Consider the following 23,869-nt stretch of genomic DNA (forward strand, 5'->3'; position numbering starts at 1 on the left):
ACCAGGGGTTTGTCAGAGGGGTCGTCAAAGTCCGCTGGGCTCCAGAGGCTTCTAGCCGTAGTGGAGGGTGATCCTTTCAAAGAGATACTCGTCCAGCCCAACCTGGGAGCCGGCCAGCCTGCGGAGGTTAGTCAGGTGGTCGCCCTTCTTCCTGATGAGTTTCACCTCCTCATCCAGGAAGTGGCTCTCCAGGAACTCACAGAGATGGGGGGTCAGAACTCAGAGAATGCAGATCCAAGAGGGCTCGGTTCAGCTTCTTCTCCAGGACTGTGGCGACTTCCACAGCGTTCAGGTTTTACCCCACTCGTCTTGGGATGGCTTCTGTGTGTCCCGGAAGCGTGTGCGGCAGCCACGCCGGTTTTGCATCTGCAAGAGACCCTCTGCAGCCTCGCGTTTCTCCTGCACCAACTTGCCCAAGAGGTGGTCCACGCCCTCCAGAGCCACGTGGTCTCGGTGGAACTAGAAGCCCAGAGAGAGCTGGGTGTGGGAGGCGCGCAGGCGCGTGTTGACCGGGTGGTTGATTGTGGCCTCCACCGCACGGAAATAATCCTGAGGAATGTGAGAGCTCCGCTGATCCTCAATACGGAGAGAAACTCCGAATATGGTGTTGGTTTGTCCCTGAAGCCGAGGCTGGCTGAGAGGTTGGTGCCTAAGGTTGTGGCTGGGAAAAAAGTTGGAGGGTGGTTGGAGGCTGGAAGAAGGGGCGTCCCTGGTGGTGTTCTGTCCAAACACTGTAGAAGCTAGAGACAGATTCTCGGGACAGCCGGTGCACTGCCCCTCCAACAAGCATTTACACAGCATTTACGTTGTATTTACAACTACTTATATAGCATTTACATTTTATTAGGTATCATAAGTAATCCAGAGAGGATTTAAAGTATACGGGAAGATGTGCCTAGGCTATATACAAATAGTAGGCCATCGCGTATATAAGGGACTTGAGTATCTGTGGATTTTGGTATCCACAGGGGTCCTAGAATGAATCCCCCATGGATACTTAGGTACAACTATATACGTATAATGTCTCTGTTCCCCTCAGTCCAAATTAGTAAAATGAAAGCTTTTGTGCATTTCCTGTGTATCAAATGACCTACTCCATTAGACAAAAGCCACACTTAACATTTCTTTCTGAGACAGACCCTTTGGGCCACATGCAAGCGCTGAGGGATACGCCTTCAGAGGTTCTTAGAAGCCTGTTGTCTAGCTGAGAGGCTCTACCTATGCCGTACCCTGAAATGCATCTGAGTTCTCAAGAAAGTCTGTTGTATCTGCATCCTTCATCTGATCTTGACCCGGAGGCCACATTTCATGGGAAGCACCCTGTATTTGATCTTTGCCACCAGGTTCCTTCCCTCCCCCAGGTTCTTATTTCCTTTGAGACTCTTTACTGGGCTATAGATGTTGGGAATGAGAAACGGTCTCATTTTCCAACCTAACAAGCTTGAGGCAAGGAGCGTTTCCTATAGATTCCTCTGTGATACGGAACAGCTCTTTCTTTAGCTCATCCTCCATCCGTCCCTCAGCTAAAACGAACCAGTTGATTCTTTCAACATTCTGCCTTGAAATCTCCTCAGCCAAAACAAGGCTATGAACTGTACTTTCTGTTTTCCACGTTATTACAGGGAACAGTTTTACTACATTTTTCTGTCAGTACGTAAGTCGCGTCCCCTTTGGTCAGGCTCCCGTAACAATTTCTCACATTCTTCCACATTCCAGTAACAATCTCTTCAAGGCCCCCTAGCCTCTGCCCATTGCCCTGTTCCTAAGCCAGTGTCCCATGTTTTCAGTGCTGTTTATTGGAGCCCCCCCTTGGATAGCAATTCCTGTATGGGCTGTCTATGGCTGAATAGCAATCACTCCGAAGTCTAAAACAGCAACAGTTCATGATCTCCCAGTTCTGTGGACGGACCGGCTCAGCTCCACATCATGTTGGCTGGGGCGGTGATCCTCCGGACCCTCCTGCAGGACGGCTCACTCACATGGCTGCACCTTGGTGGGGACAGCTCGGAAGCTGGGCTCAGCTGGGGCCCTAGGACACTGGGCCTCTCTTCTGTCACTCCTTGGCTTTTTTTTTTTTTTTCTGCGGTACGCGGGCCTCTCACTGCTGTGGCTCCTCCCGTTGCGGAGCACAGGCTCCGGACGTGCAGGCTCAGCGGCCATGGCTCACGGGCCCAGCCGCTCCGCGGCATGTGGGACCTTCCCCGACCGGGGCACAAACCCGTGTCCCCTGCATCGACAGGCGGACTTTCAACCACTGCGCAACCAGGGAAGCCCCCTCCTTGGCTTTTCGTGTGATCTCTCCTGGTGGTCTCTTCAACAGGGCAGACAACCCGGACAAGTTTCATAAACTGTCCTGGCTGTGCCCACTCATCTGCCCCTGTTCCTGCCAGAAGGCTGCGATTCTGCATCCTTCTGACAGAGCAGCTGTCTTGTATGAGCCACCGTTTATTGACCACTTGGGATTCGTCTGTTCTCTCCTGGGCTGAGCCCTGTGCTCGGGACTTGCCATGTATTTTTTCTCTTAACGCTCAAGGCCGTCCCTGTTAGAGATTGCTTCCTCATTTCATGAAGCTGAGAAATGTTGAGTGACTTGCCCAAGGTCATGGGACTAGACGGGGGCAGAGCTGGACTGGAATCCAGGTCCACCTGTCTCCACAGTCTGTGCCCTCTTCAGTCCACTGTGCAGACATCCAGGGTCAGTCAGTGAACCCCAGAACAAGGCCACCATTGGCTGAGGAGCTTCTGGACTTTTTAGGTATGACGTACGTACACATGGTGAAGTTCACGAAGCACATGGATCTTCCATGCATAACCCAGTGATCCTTACAGATGTGCAGCCCCAATCCACAAATACCCAGATCAAGATGTATAACACCTGCAGCTCCCTAACCAGCTCCCTCGTGCCTCTTCCCAGTCTATGCTCCTCTGACTTCTATCGTCATCCATTAGTTCTGCATATTCTTGAACTTCATAGGAATGAAATCATAGCGGATGGGCTCTTTTGTCTGGCTTCTTAATGCTCAACATCATATCAGTGAGATTCATTTTTGTCTGGCAGGTAGCAGTAAGTAGTCCCTTTGTCGTGCTCTGTGGTATCCATCGTATGAATACAGCACAGTTTATTTATCTGTTCTCCTCGGCATGGATATTCGGGTTGCATCCAGTTTGGGGCTATTATGAACAAAGCTGCTAGGAACATTCTTGTACGTGTCCTTGGATGGACTTAAGTACTCGTTTGTCTTGGGAATGTATGCAGGAGTAGAACTGCTATATGATATGGTAGGTGTAAGTTAGCCTTACTAGAAACTTCCAGTTTTCAACAGTGTCTGCTCCATTTTGCTTTCCCACCAGCTATGGATGAGAACTCCTGTTAGCAGATTGAGAGAGAATTCACATACCCTAAAATCCTCTCTTTTAAAGTGTATAATTCGGTAGTTTTAGGATACTCACAGTTGTACAACCATCACACTGATTCCAGAACATTTCATCACCCCCAAAAAAGCCCCATGTTCATTAGCAATCTCTCCCATTCCTCCCTTCTCCCCTCCCCACCCCAGCCCCTGGCAACCACTAATCTACTCTTTTGTCTCTATTTGCCTATTCTGGACATTTATGTAAATGGAACCTTACAGTCTGTGGCCTTCTGTGTCAGGCTTCTCTCACTTAGCACAATGTTTTCAAGGTTCATCCATGTTGTGGCATGTATCAATACTTTTTATTGCCAAATAATATTCTATTATACAGTGATACCACATTTTATCCATTCATCAGTTGATGGATATTTGACTTGTTTCTACCTTTTGGCTATTATAAACAATGCTGCTATGAACATTCTCTTGGGTAGGCACCAAGGAGTGGGATTGCTGGGTCTACCTGGGTTTTATAAGATTCAGGGGAAAGACTCCATGGTGAAGGAATTTCCAGCGTGAAAATAGTCCACCTGTACAGGTGGGCCTCATCTTCTACTCTGCAGCAGACCATTCTCAGAATCTCTTCATGATCAATGGCAAAGTTAAAATCTAGGTATCTTGGAGGTAGTGTGTAGAACATCCTCCCGGGGTTATAAAAGAAGACAGACCTGAAGTCACAGTTCACCATTTCCTAGTTGTGTGAACTTGGGTGAGATACTTCTCTCACCCTCAGTGTTCTTATCTGCATAATGGACACAAATAACTCCTAGTTCACAGGTAGCTCGGCTTCTGGCACTTGGGTGCTAACCAGCATGAGAGGCATGGACCCAGTAAGGGCGAGTCCCTTCCCCCTTTTCCTTCCTTCAGTCAGTTCTTCATGTTCCTGAAAAATGTGCTACTCAGAGCAAAAAAATAACTTTAGGCACGAACAGTGGCTCTAGACCCTGTGCATTCAAAGCACACGGGGAGTCTTTTTTAACGTATCAGTGGCCAGACCTACCCGCAGAGGTTCTGATTTAATTCATCTGGGTTAGTGAGCAGGCATTTGTTTTTTTCAGATCTCCCCAGGTGATTCTAAGGTGCATCCAGGGCTGAGAACTACTATACGAAAGGAATTACCTGTGTTTGAGAGGCTGGGAATAGGGATATGGTGACCAGCCATCCCAGTTTGCCAAGAACTGCCCCAGTTTTAACGCTGAAAATCCTGCATCCCAAGAAACTCCCTCAGTCCTGGGTAAGCTACCGCTAAAGAAATGATGCACAAATGCTGATTTGTGGTACTTATGTTTAGGATTTTCTTTCAACTCTCAGGTTTGATGCCAAAGTACTTTTGAACTTAGGGAATAAAGAGCAGAAAGCTGCCAACTGTACCCCAGCACAGAATTTGAAATGCACAGGAGACAGAGGACTTGGGGGGGAAGGGGTTAGTTAGGGCAGCACCTCTCAGACCTTGGTGTGCGTGAGACTCCTTGCAGTGTCCTGTAAAATGCAGCTTCTGACCGGCAGATCTGGGGTGGGCCCGATACTATCTGTTTCTAACAAGCTCCCAGGTGATTCCGATGTGGCTGGTCCAGGGACCATGCGTGGAGGAGCGAGAGTCTAGAGAGATGTAACTTCTCTCTTACAACGAACATAATCTTGAGGGAATTCCTTCTTCTTTCAGACCTTTGGATCTATCAGCTATAAAATGGGGATAGTAATACCCACATCACAGGAAACCCCCAGGAGGTTTCACAATAATTTAGAAGTGTGTTGTTGGGAAGAGTCAGCATGCCTGGCGTGCAGTGGGGGCTGACTGGATACAAGTCCTCTTTGCATCCTCATCTCCACCCAGCTTTAGCCTCTCGTGCTTGCAGGGCTCTGATTAGTTTCTTAACAGTTAGCAGAGTCCTTCATGGAAAGTGGGCACCTCAAGAACGGTTGCTGACGTGTTCAGAGAGATGCTGAGTAGAGGCAGATGACTGCAAGCCAGCGCCAGCGTGTGCGGCCAGCTAAACCTTTAATCTAACCATTTGTATGCCCTGTGGAGGAAAACCTCATTTCATTTAGAGATGATGTTGGAGTCAACGGTTTTTATATCAAGGCAAAAAAAAAAAATTAAGAGAAAAAAATGCTACAGGGAGAAATTGTTTTCTTTTTTCCTTTTTTTTAATTGAGCTGGTACTGTGGGCAATACCATTCCCCCATTTTTAAAAAAATTAATTAATTTATTTTTGGCTGCGTGGGGTCTTTGTTGCTGCGCGTGGGATTTCTCCAGTTGCGGTGAGCGGGGCTACTCTTCGTTACGGTGCACGGGCTCTAGGCGCGCGGGCTTCAGTAGTTGTGGCTCACAGGCTCAGTAGTTGTGGCTCATGGGCTCTAGAGCACAGTAGCTGTGGCGCACGGGCTTCGTTGCTTCGCGGCATGTGGGATCTTCCTGGACCAGGGCTCAAACCCGTGTCCCCTGCATTGGCAGGCGGATTCTTAACCACTGCACCACCTGGGAAGTCCCCAAATTTCTTTTCTTAATTACTGTTGTCAGAAAGCTGATGTTGGAGGAACTGTTAGAGAAGGAAAGGACGAGACTCATAAATAGCCCTAGAAACACAGGCTGTGGCATCAGAAGTTCCTGGGTTTGAATCCTGGCTCTATAAGACACTGTGATGCAGGACCTTGGGTAAATTGCTATCCCTCCCTGACCTTCAGTTACGTCATCTGTGAAATGGAGATGAGGATCCCTGCCTAGTTAGCTGGTGCCGCTTCCCTCCAAACACAGGTGTCTGTTACTCATCGCGCCTCTCACTGTCAGCTGCTGGGTGTCAGGGTTCCTCTGGGGAGCCAGCACCATTGAAGCAGAAGGCCCATGGGAGCGAGGCTGCAGGCTGGCAGCCTGGGGCCAAAGGGCTCTGCAGGTTCTTCTTTGTGTTGTTCAATTTGAGGCAACATTAAACCTTAAGGGACTTTTAATAAAATCCTGGAGTTATAGCTCTTTCAGAAAATGCATTGGATCTTAAAACACTGCAGCCCCTTCCAGCCACAATTTTGCACTCTGCCGATTGCCACAAGCCTTACCCCTTGGAGTACTGACAGCTGCTGACCTCCCCATGCCTGCTGGGTCCCTGAGGACCTTTGCTTTTGCACCTCCTTGCCTTCCCTCTACAATCTGAGGTGCTGGATGGTGTCAAGCTCTTCTGGAGTCCTTAGGGTGTGCCAGACACTGCCTCGAGCACTTTTAACACGTTTATCCTCCTGCCCCGCCTATGAGGTAGATGTTATTTTTAGCCTCCATTCCATGAGTGAGGAAACAGGCACAGAGATGCTAGATGAATTACCCAAGGTCACACAGCTGGGAAGTGGCAATGCTAGGGGCGCCTGGCTCCTGAGTGTGTGGGCTGTTAGCCACTACACACACTACCTCTACCAGAGATGCTGAGGGCTTGCTTCTATCTGTTTTTCTCAAACTATTGTTTGTTTTTCTGATAATGTAACAGATACGTGCTCATAAAAAAATAAACAGGAACATTTAAAGAAACAAGTAAAAAATGTCTCAAACTTTCACTCCCTGTCCCTCCCCAGAAGTAGCATTTTGGTGTCATGTTAGCAGATGGTCACAAATACGTGTTATACAAAATGGGATAATATCATCTGCATGTAATAAAAAGCTACAATGATGAGAGAATTATGTAGAGCTCACAGCACTGGGAGCCATTCAGCTGGGTTCAGGTCTCCCAGCCTGTCCTCTGACTGTGTGACCCTGGGCAGCTCAGCGAAATTTCCGTTTTCCCTTCTGCAAAACGGAACCTCACAGAACAGGCCTAAAAATTCAGTGAGATAATAGGGGAGAAATGCTTAGCATGGTTCTTGGCAGCCAGTGAGTGCTCCCTAAAAATTCAGTTGTGATTAGGATTATTCGTGGCTGATGGATGCTCCTTAGGTCGTGAGCCACAGGCCACAGACGAGCCACACTCCGGCCACGGAGAGAAGCAAAGGGTGAAGGCTGCACACAGTCTGAGGGTTGAGGGGAGGCAACCAGCATGAAAGCAAGGCCTGTGGTCATGACCTGGAGGCCCGGAGCAGTGTAGAAAGTGAGGTGCGTGGGGGCCGGGATATGGATTGTGTACTGGGGTGAGGGGTGAAGGCTGGAGAGGCCGCTGGACTGGCCCTGTGATGGGGAGGACCCTCTTCTGTGGACTGAGTGCACTGGGTCCCCGGGTCTGGATAATAACCGAAGCGCGGAAAGTCGCCCCGCAGTCTCCTCCCTCCAAGTAAATAGGTGTTGCTATTCTAAGCAGGCCTGTGATAAAAATATACATGCTATGCTTTGGAAGGGTTTTTTTTGTTTGTTTTTTTGTTTTTTTAAGCCGTGAAAATAACAGGGCAGTAGGCTGACTATTTTAGGTTGGGGCCTTTGGCTGGCTTTCAAAGTCACAGCCCAAATGAGATCTATTTACGAAACAGGTCGCACTGCACACTTCGCACGCGTTGATCGGCCGGTAGAACAAGCGCGGCTGGAGGCATCTAAGAGACTCTGGGGCCCACACCCGAGCAGCAGAGTTGGAGGAAATCGCTGGCACTGTTTATGCCAGACTGTAACAGCGAGCCCAGCGACTCTCTTTTGGCCTCTGAGCCCTTCCCAACATGCCTCGCCCCACCCCTCCCCCACATGCCTTCCCCCCTCCCCTCCCCCTCCCCTCCCCCCAACCCGCAAGTTCTCAGGGGGCGGAGCCAGCAGTCTGCCTCTCTCTCCACTTGGAGTATGGGGAATGCTCCCCACTTTCTCTGTAAATCAGCGGGGTAGGCGGCAGCGTCGGAGCCAGGGAGGAGCCTGCTATCCTGTTGGGGCCTGCCATCTGGAACTGGGCTGAAATTTTCCACTCTCAGTGGACCAAAGGGTGCCTCTGGACACTCTGTAGGGGATGGCCTGAGATGGAGTAGAAATAACCTGAGCACACTTACATCTGAATCTTGGCCGGGGCCCTTGCAGCTGTGTGACCCTGGAAAGGTAACTTTACCTCTGTGATCCCTTGTTTTCTTATTAGTGAGATGGAGATAGTAAAGCAAATCTTACAGGACTATAGGGAAGATTAAAAAAGATAATGTATTTAAAGGTATCTAGCATATATAGAGTGGCCACCAAATCTGGAAACACATAGGAATTTTCAGAATAAGTGGTTTATTGATTATACATAATAAAATTCTCTATATTTACAGACTTTAGGGTCACCCCATGGTGATAATAATTGCTAACACTTACATGGTACTTACCATGTGCCAGACACTGTTCTAGATGCTTTACATATATCAACTCATAAATTCTTCAAAACAACCCTATGAAGTAGGCATTACATCATCCCCATTTTATAGATGAGGAAACCGAGGCTCAAAGTTAAACCACTTACTCAGGGTCATACAGCTAAAAAATGGCAGAACCAAGAATCAGACCCAGGCAGTTAACCATTACACTTTAGTTAACCATTGCTAGAGTTGCTTTTTCAAGTACCACTGATGTCTTGACACTCAGCTAATGCTAATAGGTAAAAATAATGACAAGGACAATTATGATAATCATAGAGTCCCAACACTGCAAAGAATCTTAAGAGGTCACCCAGAGACTGTGATCTTAACCTTCTGCTTTTCTCAGTCAAGAATACACTGAATATGTTTGGGAGGTAATTAGCAAATGCTTTTTTTTTTTTTTTTTTTTTTGCGGTACGCAAGCCTCTCACTGTTGTGGCCTCTCCCGCTGCAGAGCACAGGCTCCGGACGCGCAGGCTTATGGGCCTAGCCGCTCCGCGGCAGGTGGGATCCTCCCGGACCGGGGCACGAACCCGTGTCCCCTGCATCGGCAGGCGGACTCTCAACCACTGCGCCACCAGGGAAGCCCCAGCAAATGTTTTTTGACTTTGCCCAAGCTGATAGGTGAGAAGTGGTCTCTCAGTGTAGTTTCTCTTATTTGGTCTTTTCTTACTGATATTTGGAGCTCTCTTTATTAAAGAAACCAATCCTTTGTCTGTGAATTGAGTTGCAAATATTGTTTCCCAGCCATTTGATCTTTGATTTTGCTGAAGGTATTTATTACTGTGCTGAAAGTTGACTTTTACGTGGTTCAGTGTCAACTTTTCCTTTTACAGCTTCTGGCATTTGTCTAATGCCTAGAAATGCCTTCCCTGCCCTGAAAAAGCATTTTATTTCACATGTTTTCCTCTAGAATGCCTCTAGTTTCATTTGTTACATTTAAATCTTTCAGTCATTTGGGGTTTATTTCAGTGTAATTTAAGGTAAATTACAAGGTAGAGGTCAAAATCCGCCCCCCTCTTTTTTCCAGATGGTAGTAGGAAAACATCACTTTTCTTCTATATGTCTGGCACTTCCACATTTATCATGGGATAATTTCTGTCCAGTTCTCCTTGGGTCCAATTTTAATAGGAAAATTTGTCTTTAATTTGGCGTAGTTTCTAGGGCTGCCATAACAAAGTAGCACAAACTGGGAGGTTTAAAACAACAGAAATTTATTCTCTCACAGTTCTAGAGGCCAGAAGTGTGAAATCAAGGTGTCAGCAGGGCCGTGCTCCCTCTGAGACTCTGGGTAGCATCCTTCCTTGCCCTTCTCTTAGCTTCTGGTGGTGGTCGGCAGTCGTTGGCTTGTAGCTGCATCACCCCAGTCTCTGCTCTTGTTGTCACATGGCCTTCTCTCTGTATGTCTCTGTCTTCTCTTCTTCTCAGGATACCAGTCATATTGGGGTAGTGCCCACCCTACTCCAGTATAACCTCGTCTCAGCTTGATTATGTCTACAAAGACTCTATTGCCAAATAAAGCCACGTTCGCAGGTTCTGGAAGGTCAGGGCCTCAACATCTCTTTTGGAGGGATACAGTTCAATCCATAACATTTGATTCCTCAAGAGTATCTAACTCCCAGATGGGGCAGCTTAAAATTTAAAGAACAAATTATAAAGAGAAACATCAAAATACAGATGAAACACTTCCGTGGCTTACAAACCTCCAAAAATACCACAGCAATAACAACAAAAATCACTAAAAATAAATGAAACATCTTCAAATAAAAAGACTTATTTTTTATTTATTTATTTTGGCCTCACCATACCGCTTGCAGCATCTTAGTTCCCTGACCAGGGATTGAACCCAGGCCCCGGCAGTGAAAGCACTGAGTCCTAACCACTGGACCGCCAGGGAATTCCCATCAGCTTCAAAATAAAAAGCAAAGAAAAGACTAGGAACAAATGTTTGCAGTCAGTATATACGAACTTAATTTCTTTATTGTAAAAAATAATTCACACATATTGATAAGAAAAAAAGTGCCAGTACCCCAATAGTCAAAGGTCACGAACAAGCAAGTCAGAAAACAGGGAATGTAGATGTGGGGAAATATTCACCTGCCAATTAATGGAAGATATACAACTTAACACAATGATACAATACTTTTCTTTTTCTAATACCTAAAAAGGGGGAAAAAAATCTTAGTCTGGCAAAGAAATGGTGAAACTGGCAATCTCACATGCCACCAGTGGCAGGACCCTTTTGGAAAAGAAGTTGGCAATACAGATCAAGGGTCATATAAATGTTTCTTCCAGTTGGCCCAGTATAATTCTACTTCTAGGACTCTATTCTAGAGAAATCATCTGAAGTATGGAAAAAGCTATTTGAAAAGGTAGAGGGAATTTCCTGGCAGTCCAGTGGTTTGGACCCAGTGCTTTCACAAGCTGCTTGGCTTGGCCCCCCCCCAAAAAAAAAAAGTAGAGAAAAGGGATATTTATTGGATCCCTGCTAAATGTCAAGCTCTTTGCAAGCTTATCTCATTAAATTCTCTCCATAACCTCCCGAGGTCAGCATTCTTAGCGCCGTTTACTGGCAAGGAAACCAAGGTTCTGTGAGGTTAGGCCTTGTCTAAGGTCACACCGGCTGTAAGTGACAGGGTGGGGCTTCCATGTGAGGTGATCCAGTTCTAAAGGCCCTGGGCTCGCGGCTCCCATGGCTGCTTGGGAAGCAGAGCGCCCTAGTTGCTGCTTAAAGCCAGCTCCCACCCATCTGCTAAATGTGGGAGGTGGGAGAGGGGCTTGCACTGCAGGGTCTCTAAGATTTCTAAGTGCTAAGCTTTTGTGAATCTATTTATTGCTGTAAGTAAACCTCAGGAAGGATAAATACAGAAATGAGTAAGAATTGTACAAAAAATATTAGACACCCTTCGTCTCCCTCTTCAGCTTCGGGACTTTCATCCAAGATTAATCTTTGTTTTGGATTTTCATCGTGGGTATGTTGGTGTTTTCTTTTTTTTTTTTCCGGTACGCGGGCCTCTCACTGTTGTGGCCTCTCCCGTCACGGAGCACAGGCTCCGGACGCGCAGGCTCCGGACGCGCAGGCTCAGCGGCCATGGCTCACGGGCCCAGCCGCCCCGCGGCATGTGGGATCTTCCCGGACCGGGGCACGAACCCGTGTCCCCTGCATTGGCAGGCGAACTCTCAACCACTGCGCCACCAGGGAAGCCCTGGTGTTTTCTTAATTAAGATTAGCTACTTGCTATGTTTGAGTACCTATTTATTCATTGAACAAATATAGTGTAATGATTAAAAATGCAGGTTCTATATATGCGAGTTCCTTATAGTAGTATTGTGAATTTTCTCTTTGTTTGAAATTATATCAAAATAAATAGTTATCTTCTTAAAAATAGAGGAGGGTAGGGTTGGACTGCTTGGATTCTGCCCAGAGCTCACCCGCTGTTAGCAGCATGTCCCTGCCTAAGTTCCCTTGCGTGTGAAACAAGATGATCCTGGCACACATCTCAGATTCAGTCATAGGATTTGCTGCCATATGCCTTACGGCATTATGCCTGAGACATAGTTAGCTCTCAATCACTGTCAGCTATTCCTGTTGCTGTTAATTTCCTTTCTATGTTGACCGACTTGCTTTGGAGTTGTTTGCCTTCCGAAATGGTTTCTGAAGAAAAGCATTGACTTTCCTGATAGAGCAAATGTGGACTGGACACCAACATTACGAGGAGTGGTCCGAGGAGAAAGATAAAACCGAAGTTGCCCAGAACCATAATGAGGAAATGAGCTATGAGAAAACAATATTTAGAATTTGAAGTGTGCAAACCATATTTGAGGCTGAGAAAAGGGCTGCACACACAGGCCTGATTTCTACGAATCTGGTGTCAGAAGCTTCTAGTTAAGGTTGACCTCTGGTACCATCTCTAAGTCTTTCCCTTTCGGAGAGGTAGGTGAAGGGGTACAGGTGGAAGCTGAATACCAGAGGATCCCAATAAAAAAGGCCCCTCAGTTCCCACCTACTCAAAGTTAGGAGGCCAATGCCTACTTAAAAAAAAGGACACAGACAGTGCTAATAATGTAATAATAACAATAATTCCCAAGTTCTCACAACATGCTGGACCTAGTCTGGTGAAGATGGCCAGTTAGGCTCTCCAGTATCAAACCGTAAATCCGCAAGAGCCTCGGAGGTTGGCCAGGTGAAGCAGGCTGTCTGAGAGCACAGAGCTGCTGAGGGCCAAAAGATGCTGGGTGGCTTCTCCCTCGGTGGTCCTTCAGTTCACAGACCCTCTCCCTCTGGAAGTGTGTGCATAGCCTCCAGTGATTTCCATGTTCTAGGAGATTTCTCTTCAGAAAAAGAAAGAGAAATGACCTTAACCGACTGTCAATATTGCCAGAGAAGAAATCAACAGGTAATCACGTGAGCATCTATTAGGACTCTATTACAAGTAATGGGAAAACTAACTCAGTGGTTTTAGGTTCAGAAAAAGGGAATATCATGCTGCATGGAACTGAAAAGCTCAGGTCTGGTTGGTTTCAGTGCTCAGCAGAGGTCAGCAGGCTCCTGCAGGACTCCAGGCTCAGCTCTGTAAAGGTGTAAAGGTAGCCGAGACATCCCCAGCCTTCCCTTGCCTCAGGGTTCAAATCCAGGGGAAAAACTCAGAAGATGTATATGGGAGCTTCCTCAAAAATCCTGAGCTTCACTTTGATAGGATCCAGCTGGGTCGTATGTCCATCCCTGAACCAATCACAGTGGCCAGGCTGAGTCAAGTGCTCTGGGAAAGGTCAAGCCCCGTACACACCATCATGTTTGAGTTGCTCGCATGTGGCTGTATTTCATTTGTTCCTCCCCCTCCCCCAACTGCACAGTAAGCCCCTTGAGGGCATGGACCACTCTGGGCATCTCTACATCTCCAGTGGCTAGCTCAGCATGTGGCCCCCAGCATGCTCAGTAAACGTTCATTGAAATAAACGGCGCTGTAGGTAATGGAGAGTGAACTGGAGAACTGAGATGATTGTCCACATGATTTATGCAAAACAAAGCAACACAAGCACATCTGTGGTCCTGATCATCTGGCTTTCATTCTCCCTGTAGAATCAGCCAAGCCAAGCCAGTGAAGAAATTGTACCCATTTTAGACTCTGGATAATGGTGACAGTGAAACAACCTGAAATTAAAGTTTTAGTCATCCAGTACGTCTTGTTCCTTTAGATTTGCCTCAAAGCGGGAGCCACAGTTTCTCTTCTGTCTTAGTGAATAGTGAAATTGCTGAATATTAAGCACCAACTGTGTGCTCAGTGCTACACGCTGGGGGATCAGGGTAGTAGAATATTACAAAAATAAATAATTAGATCCTTGTTCTGGAGATTGAGAGAGACCCGAGACACTTGCATTTTTTGAAGCTCCCGTTATTTATAGTTTTAAATGTAGAAATGCCAAAGCAGATATTAAAAAATGGCAATGATGTGTTTTAAACGCTCATATTTAACAAACTGCTTTGTTGAATGTAATGAATACGATGCTTTTAAATCAAAATCCCGTCACAAGCATAATGCAAACTAATGATGCTCTTCACAAGATAACCACAAGTTATTTTAAAACTTAAATCATAGTTGTAGCTGATTGTACTTTTCAAAGAAGGCTGCAACAATATCTCCCATCGCATGTGAGTTTCTGTAACCTTGTCAGTCCCCCTTCAAGAGATGGAGTCTGTGTTCCCTGCTGTTGAATCTGGGAAGGCTTGTGAATACTTCAGCCAGTGCAGTACGCCATACGTGATCCTGGGTGACCAGGTCATAAAAGATGGTGCAGCTTCTGCATCGATTGCTGGTGCTCTGAGCTGCCAGGTAGGAATTCCGACTACCCTCAGGCTGCCATGCTGGAAAGGCCAGGAGGTGCTCAGGCAGACTGTCCTGGCCAACATCCACCGCCCCCCTCCCTCCCCGACACACACACACACACACACACACACACACACACATCCACACACACACACACACGCCTTCCAGACATCCCCATGGACGTACCAGACATAGGAGTAAGGAAACCATCTTGGAAGTGGACCCTCCAGCCCCAGCTGGTCCAGCCCTCAGCCATCCAGATCACCTCTAGCCACTGGAGTCCTTCCTCCTGAGGTCCCAGAAATTGTGAGACAAGCCATCCCTGCTAGGCCCTGTCTGCATTCCTACGCCACAGAATCTGTGAGCATAACAAAGCAGACCACGTTTACACCCCTAAGTTCACAGTGGCTTGTTACACAGTGGGGCGACTGGAATGATAAGGCTCCAGGTTAAACCTGCAGGATGCACTGGCGATTTTTAAGACCCCTCCAGGGCCATATAACCCTGCTGGCCTCTCTCCAGGGTCACCTACATAATTTCTGGGGCCCAGTGCAAAGTGAAAGTGTGGGGCTCTCGTTCATGAAGCAGGAAAAGTTGCCATTAAAGGTACTAAAATGTAGAACTTTTTCCTTTCTCTAGACCTGTCTTGGCGTTCTGTATCTGCTATTAAACACCGGGCTCCCTGAGGTGTGGGGATGCTCACAGCGTGAGTGCAGACCCCAAGAGGGGCCCACGTGGGCCTCCTGGCTGCAGGAGTCCATTCCGGGGCTGGAGGACAAGGATGGCAAAGGTCGCTGGGTGGGGTTGGAGACCTGGAGGCTGGTCAGGAGGGAAGTGCCAGAAAGGAAGGGAAGCAGGCGTCCAAGAACCCCTGGGAGGCAGGAGACATGACTATGTGCGAGCGGCGGCTCCATAGCCCTGGGTGCAGGCTCCATTGTCCCATCAGATTCACTTACCAAAACACAAATTCAGAGATGAAATTATCAAGAATTTCAAGATTAAAAAAAGAAACGAATTTCACGATAGAGACCACAGAGCATTAAACCCCAAGTGCTGGGCCTTCTGAGTTCAAGGGGCCTTGTGTGACTTCCCCAATCTCATGCCCATGCCACCCACCCTGCCCCTCATGAACACAAGATAAGATGCTTTAATAAGGATGTCAGTCTCGCCCAAGCCCTGTGAGGTGGGCCTTTATTATCCCTGTGCACAGATAAGAAAACCTCTCAGAAAGGTGTATCGGCTTGTTTGCCTGGCCCAGAGGCACCCAGCTAAAAGGATAAGGAGATGGAAATTCAGTGTCTGGTTCCAAACCTCAGGCCTTTTCTGCCAGTTGAAGCAGTGAGAGCCTGAGAAAAGGCAGCCCGATGAAGTGTGGGGCTGAAGCAGGAAATGCACAAAAATGCAGAGAAAGGACAGAACACTGAAGGTTGCAGGTGCCAGAGGCGGCTCTGTGGAGACGGGGCCCTGGAGCTGGGATGGAGAGTGGGGAAGAGCGTTTCCAGCAGAGGGAATAGCACGAGCTGCTTTGCCACGTGCTCTGGTTTCCACAGGCCTGAGAGGAGAATGGTGGCCGGTCCTGTGACAGGAGACGTCAGGCAGAGGCAGAATTTCAACAGGAAGGGGATGACGCCCTTTACCAAACGTCATAAAGGGCACTGAGGCCTGGGCTTGGGAAAGCCTTCTGGAGGGCGCGCTCAGTGACGAGGAGACTGTGGGGCTTTGTGGAGGGACGGGTGAGAAAATTGAGCCTGAGTCTAGACCATTTTTGGATAAATTTGACCCTAAAAGGGAAGAAAGAATTACGGTGGTAACTGGAAGGGGGAAAGGGACATTTGAAAGTACGGGTGTTTTCCTTTTCCAAGACCTGGCAGACTTGTCCGTTGAGGGCAGAAAGCAGGAAGTCAGGAAGAGGTGTGGGAGAGGGGATGAGGGGCAGTGCTCCCTGATCACCCACTGTGTGCCAGGGTACCTACTGCGTGCCACATTCCCATTTACTTTCTTCCCAATAACCCTTAAAGGCAAGTGTTTTTACTCCTACATCACCTGAGGGAGGTGGTGGGAGAGGCCCTTGGAGGCTGTGCGACGGCCATGCTCAAAAGGCAGGTGGACCCCCCAGCAGACACTGTAGGTGTGGTTGTGTAGTCAGGGCCCCTTTTATCTCCAGGCCCTGTAGCTGAGGAGCTAGAGTAGAAAAGTATGTGGTCCTGGGAAGTGTGGAGAAGCTGGTCAGGCATCCAGGGGCCCAGGCATCCCAGAGGGCACTGCCTCAGGCCTAGCCCTGGAGTCCTGGGTGATTGGTGTCCTGGTGAGGGTCACGCTAAGTTTGTGGGTGACGGGCCTGTTTTGTTTTTTTTTTTTGCGGTACGCAGGCCTCATCGCTGTGGCCTCTCCCGCTGCGGAGCACAGGCTCCGGACGCGCAGGCTCAGCGGCCATGGCTCACGGGCCCAGCCGCTCCACGGCATGTGGGATCCTCCCAGACCGGGGCACGAACCCGTGTCCCCTGCATCGGTAGGCGGACTCCCAACCACTGCGCCACCAGGGAAGCCCCCAGGCTTGTTTATTTTTAATTAAATTTTTGAGTGGGTAACGTGCTCACATGGTTCAACGATTTGCAACTATAAAATGTTTAAGAAAAAAGATAAGAAAACTAAACAAGTAAAAATAAGATATACAAAAGAGGGGCTTCCCTGGTGGCGCAGTGGTTAAGAATCCACCTGCCAATGCAGGGGACACGGGTTCGAGCCCTGATCAGGGAAGATCCCACATGCCGCGGAGCAACTAAGCCCATGCTCCACAACTACTGAGCCTGTGCTCTAGAGCCCACGAGCCACAACTTCTGAGCCCGCGTGCCACAACTACTGAAGCCCGTGCGCCTAGATCCCATGATCTGCAACAAGAGAAGCCACCACAATGAGAAGCCCACGCACCGCAATGAAGAGTAGCCCCCGCTCGCTGCAGCTAGAGAAAGCCCGCGCACAGCAACGAAGACCCAACACAGCCCAAAATGAATAAAATAAAATAAATTTTAAAAAAAGATATACAAAAGAAACCAAAGATTAAATTAAAAAGAAAAAACAAAAAAGTAACAAAGAAAGAAAAAGAAAGAAATAAAAATTATAAAAAGTTAGGCAGTGAAAACAATTTTTTCCACTCTGGTACTTCATCTACTGGGATCCCACCCTCCCCCTAGCCTGTGATCACCAGTGGTAGTATTTTGTGTGTCCTTCCCAGTTAATTTAAGCCTTTACCAGCAAATGTTTTCCTTTTCACAAAAAGTGGCATACAGTTCATGCTGTTTTATTTTATTTTATTTATTTTTTTTGTGTGTGGTATGCGGGCCTCTCACTGTTGCGGCCTCTCCCGTTGCGGAGCACAGGCTCCGGACGCGCAGGCTCAGCGGCCATGGCTCACGGGCGCAGCCGCTCCGCGGCATGTGGGATCTTCCTGGACCGGGGCATGAACCCTTGTCCCCTGCATTGGCAGGCAGACTCTCAACCACTGCGTCACCAGGGAAGCCCTGTTCATGCTGTTTTGTCCCTTGGTTCTTTTTCTTTCATTCAACAGAATTTCTTGGACATCTTTCCATATACACATCATTTCACACATTTACAAGTCCCTCTGTAGGATAAATTCCCGGAAGGAGAATTTCTGGGGGAAAAGGTTTACGCATTTGTGATTCTGATATTGCCAGATTGACTTACGTAGAGATTGTTGCAGTTTATAAGCCCCAAGTAATCTCCGAGGGCGTCCAGGCCTTAATTGTTGCTGGTTTCCAAGATGACTGCACTAGGCTTTCCTGCACGTGACTCCACAGCGTGTATTGTGGTTGACCCCCCCGAGGAGGCAGCTCCTTACCTCCCCATTACAGACTGCCCTGTTATGGCCTGAGGGAGGTTGACTGTGGCCAGACATCCTTTGCCCTCCAGGTCTCCCCTTCACCATTCTCTCTGGGCACCCGAGGGCTGCTTGCGGTTTCCCAAACGTAAGTCACACCTCTACACTTTGGCCCACATCGTTCCCACCTCCTGCCCTGTCCACCCTCCATTCTCAGTCTGGAAAACTCTGACTCTTCCTTTAAGACTCAGCTTCAAGGTTGCCTCTGCAGAGGCCTCCCTGACCCTCCCAGGCAGAACCGGTCATTGCCCCCTTCCCCTGGGTGCCCTCCCACAGAACGCAGGCAGCTCCTCGCCGTTCGAGCACATTTGGACCAGCCGGTGGGGTAACTGTCTGTTTACATGGCTCTGTCTCTCCAGCACCCAGCCCAGGCTGGGCCCACACGTCCAACTCATCTGTGACTAAAATTAAACTCGCTGGAGAGGTAGGATGGCATGGAAAGGGCACAGGCGTGGGAGTCAGGCTGCTGTGACTCCATCCTCTGTCCAGTCCCCACTGCGCCAGCCCCAGCTCCCCCTCCTTGGCTGTGTTCTGACCACACTGGCCTACACTCCTTTCCCACTCATGGCCCTTCACGTGCTATTCCAGCTGCTTAGAATGCCCTTCTCCCGACTCTTTCTCACCTCCAGTGCCCAGCTTAACTATCACCTCCTCCTGAGAAAGGCCTTCCTTGGCCCCTGAGTCTAAAGGCACACTGCCCCCCATTCCTTTGTTCTCTGGTCATTCCCTTCACGGATTTACTACAATCCCGAGTCTCACTTTGATGTGTTGGTGTACCTGTTCGTTGCTTGTCTGCCCCGCTGTGACCCTAAAGTCCTTGAGGGCAGAGACTGTGGCTTATTCGCTGCCATGGGCCCAGAGCTAACATGGGGCCTGGCACATACTAGACACAACAGAAATCTTCAGCGACTGGATGAGGAATGAACAGAGGAACGGGTCCTGACCCCCACTCCACCACTTCCCAGCTTTGTCTGTAGATTAAGTACCCTCTCTGAGGGGCTCCTCATTTGAAGATCAGGCCTTTTAAGTTGTGATGTGTATTGAAGATTGTGAAAAATGCCTGATCACATGAAGAGGCTCCACAAATGGTAGCTGTTATTTGTGAAGTTTTTCTTTCTTCTGAAAAATGCACCCTTTTTGGCCAGGTTTGGAGACCTTATTGCCCATCTTTTCTGTACTGAGGTGTAACAAATGTATAGAAAACTACATACAGCCATTTCTACATACATATGTATATCTACACACTCATGCAACCACCTCCCAAATTAAGAAGTAGAACATTCCAACACCCAGGAAAGTTTCCAGGTTAGCCTACCCTCATCCCCTTCCCCCACCAATGGACCCCTCCCATTCTTTCCCTCTTCTCTTTGACCTGAGCTCATGGCATGTCCATTCTTCAAGCCGTTTCTGACTCATTCCTTTCCCCACTTCCGTTCGTCTTCTGAGACCTTTCCTAGGAATTCTAGCTCTCCTGACTTCTCCTACCACCAAACCGGAGGTCTGCAAAGTAGGGGACATGCAACCTAGTGGAGTGCAAGATGGCCCAGCAGTTCCACTCCTATGTATATGCCTGAAAAAAACTGAAAACAGGTACTCAAACAAGTACATGTACATGCATGCTCACAGCAGCACTATGCACAAGAGCTGAAAGATAGAAACAGCCCAAATGTCCATTGACGGATAATGGATAAACAAACTGTGGTATATACTTACATACTCAGCCATAAAAAGGAATGAAGTACTGCTATGTGCAGCCACGGGGATTAACTTTGAAAACATTATGCTAAGTGAAAGAAACCAGAGCAAAAGGTCACATATTATATGATTCCATTTATATGAAATATCCAGAACAGAGAAATCCATAGTGATAGAACACATAGTGGTGGTGGTCAGGGGCTTGGTGGGGATGGGAGGGGGAGAAACTGCTTAAAGGGTAAGGGGCTTTACTTTGGAGTGATGGAAATATATTGGAAGTAGAGGTGGTGGTTGGATAACATTGTGAATGTACTAAATGCTACTGAGTTGTTTACTTTAAAATGGCTGATTCCGGGACTTCCCTGGTGGTCCAGCGGTTAAGCCTCCGCCTTCCAGTGCTGGGGACGCAGGTTCCATCCCTGCTTGGGGAACTAAGCTCCCACATGCTGCAGGGCAACTAAGCCTGTGTGCCACAACTACTGAGCCCACATGCCACAACTACTGAGCCTGAGCGCCACAACGAAAGATTCCACATGTTGCAATGAAGATCTTGCATGCTGCAACTAAGACACGATGCAGCCAAATAAAATAAAATTTTTAAAAATGGCTAATTTCATGTTATGTGTACTTCACCTCAATAAATTATTTTTGAAAAAATGAAGTAGCCACTCTTACTGGTGAGCTGGGAAGTTTGAATGAGGCACAGACTCCAACTTTCTAAGCTGTGAAGTACTGGGCAAATACCAGCTGGGGGTGGCTGAAGAAAGGAATGGCCTAGGGGTCGGCAAGTGTGGTTTGCTGCTCTGCCCTAAGCAGTAATGATAGGATGATAAGAGTTAACTATGATAATTACAGCTAACACTTCTATAATGTTTAATGTGAACCAGGCACTGTTCCAAGTGCTTTACATCTTAAACTCACTAAATCCTTACAACCCTTAATAGGTGAGTGCTATCGCTTTTTCATTACAGATGAGGAACTGAGGTTTAAATGACTTATCCAAGTCACAGATGAGGAAGGGGCAGAGTCCAAATTTGAACCTTGGCAGTCAGCCTCAACCCCCAGGCTCTGTGCTAAGTGCTTTTCATGTTTTATCTCACTTAATCCTGTGAGACAGGCTGGGAAATGTGATCTGGGACCTGGGACCCTTTGCTGCAGTGCTTACACCTGGACAAAATACAAAGAAACTATAAGGGACTAAAAATAACTGCGTGCATGCAGTTGGGGCAAATTATAGAGAACAAGATACAAACGACCAAAAACCCAACTGCCGCTTCTGAGGTGTCGGGAGCAAAAGCAGGGTACTTCGCATGCCCCCTGCACACAGCACCACGAGTGGGGTGGGCAGACCACCTAAGCACCCCATCCAGCCTGACCCTGGACCCACCCCTACCCTCATCCCTTATAAGGAAACACCTCACCACCCACCTGGGGAGTGAGCTTGTTTTCACTCCCCCTTGCTGCAGCAGGGGACCCAATAAAGCCTTGCTTGAATTTCTTGTCTGGCCTCTGATCAATTTCTATTGATTAAGGAGGCCAAGAACCCTGGCAGGTAACATCATTATTCCTAATTAAAAAAAAAAAAATCCCTTCATGGTCCCTACATGTTCAATGCCTTCCAGTCTTTCCCCTGCATTTATGTATATTTATGTGTATTTACATATTTATATATTATTTTATTATTATGTATTTATATATTTATGTATTTATATACAGGTCCACATACTCCTGTCATTATCTCCTCTTCATCTTCATTTCCCTCTATTTATTTTTTTTAATATTTATTTATTTGGCTGTGTCAGGTCTTAGTTGCCACACGTGGGAATTTTCCTTGCGGCACGTGGGATCTTTCGTTGCGGCGCAGGCTTCTCTCTAGTTGTGGCATGCAGGCTTAGTTACCCCGTCGCATGTGGGATCTAGCTCCCCGACCAGGGATGGAACCCGCGTCCCCTGCACTGGAAGGTGAATTCTTAACCACTGGACCACCAGGGAAGTCCCTTCATTTCCCTTTATACTGTACATATTACTACCTGAATTTATTATTTATGCTTTCTTTGGGTTTCCCATCTCTGCAAAACAGAGCTTTTGATTACTGTTGACTTCCCAATACCCAGAGCAATGTGTGGTACACAATAGGCTTGCAATAAAAATTTAAATGAATGACTTGTACATGGTATTGGGTAGCTTTGTGTGCCTGTGTTTCAATGAATAAAATCATTCTGTATCTGTTCTACTTTTTAAAATTTAATGTCCTGGATTAAAAAAAAATCAGTACATAGATCTAGCTCATTCTTTTTAACAGATGGATATCCTGTACTGTGTAGCTAGCACACTTTATTTAACCTGTTTCCTATTTAATTAATCCACATTTTTTCCAGTGTTATCTCTAACACAAACAACATGGTAATAAACATCTTAGCAGGTGTCTTTTTGTGCGTATGTGTACCTATTTCTCTAGCATGGGTGCCTAGAAGTGGACTTGCTGGGAGGAATACTATATACACTAAAATTTCCATAGATAACGCCAAATTGCCCTCCCGATATCCATTCCTGCCAGCGTTGGACGAAGGTACACAGCAGGTTTTCCACACATCTTGCACCAGACTGGATATTATCAGTCTTTTAAACTTTTTGCCAGTCTGACGGGGGAAAAGGAACCCTCAATTTACAGGTGAGGAAACTGAGACTCAGAAAAGTTTAGGGACTTTCCCGCATGATGGGTTGCGATTTGCCACTTGTGTACGATTCCAGGGAGGACGGGCCAAAGGTGGACACGGTCCTCTATGCTATGCGTCCTCTGGCACGTCTGGTTATCTCTGGGCCTCGCGATGCCGGCAAGCTGGCCTTCCTCCCCCCGCCAATTCTCAGGCTCCTTCGGGTCAGCCGAACCCTGGCCCTTCCCGATTGCCAGCCCGGGGCCAGGGAGGACCCGCCCTACTGCCTTCACGGCTCCGAAATGGCGACCAGCTAGATGGCAAGGCCACGCCCCCTGGGAGGCGGGGCCCGAGTTCAGGCCAGAGCGATGGATACCCGAGCCAAATTTGAAGTCCGCCGCCAGGCGAGCTCGCGCAGAAGCAGAGAGCTGGTGGCGTCGCAGGTCGGGAGGAGGCGCACCGAGTGGAGGGCTCGCTTGCCGGGGCCGCCCGAAAGCGTCTTCAGTGCGGGCACTGGGGCCGCCATCTTAGATGGCGGGAGTAAGACGAGAAAGAGCGTGAGAAGCGAAGGCTTCCCTACCGCTCTTCTTGGGCCCCGAAGAGGGCCAGCTGGCCGGGCTTTGGGGTGTGTGCCCTGAGGTGCGGAGTGCGAGAGCGACGATGCGAGGGCTGCCCGGGGCCCCGTCCCCTGGGCTGGGGACGCGCCGAATGTGACCGCCTCCCGCTCCCTCGCCCGCCGCGGGGAGGAGGAGCGGACCAGACGCCACTGCCGGACGACTGGACACAGAGGCGGCCGGGCTCCCTCAGGTAGGTTGCAGGGCCGGGCCCGGGATGCCGGGGGAGCCGGGCGGCGGCGGGGCTGAGGGGGCCGGGTTCCCCGGAGGCCCGGCCAAGGCGGCGCTGACGGAGCGGCCCCGCGGCTGCCGGGCGGAGGGCCCGGGCCAGGCCGCTGTCACCCCGGGTGGCGCTGGGCGGGCGGGGGCCCTGGGGCCCGGTGTCATGGCCGGCGAGCCGAGTTCCCACATCCCCACTCAGGTTTCCTAGTGTTTTGGGGAAACGTGCCGGCACTACCCCTGTACCCGGTGTACATTCCTTATATTTTGGCCACGAGAAAAA

General features: G+C 48.5%; 1 pseudogene; it reads right to left on the minus strand.

Annotated features, from left to right (window-relative positions):
* Window positions 1-51: 51 nt before the first annotated feature.
* LOC136129021 (ferritin light chain pseudogene) lies at window positions 52-23,279 on the minus strand (annotated as a pseudogene).
* Between the last annotated feature and the right edge of the window lie 590 nt (window positions 23,280-23,869).

The sequence above is a fragment of the Phocoena phocoena genome, chromosome 10, assembly GCF_963924675.1.
Source record: "Phocoena phocoena chromosome 10, mPhoPho1.1, whole genome shotgun sequence".
Lineage (NCBI taxonomy): Eukaryota > Metazoa > Chordata > Mammalia > Artiodactyla > Phocoenidae > Phocoena > Phocoena phocoena.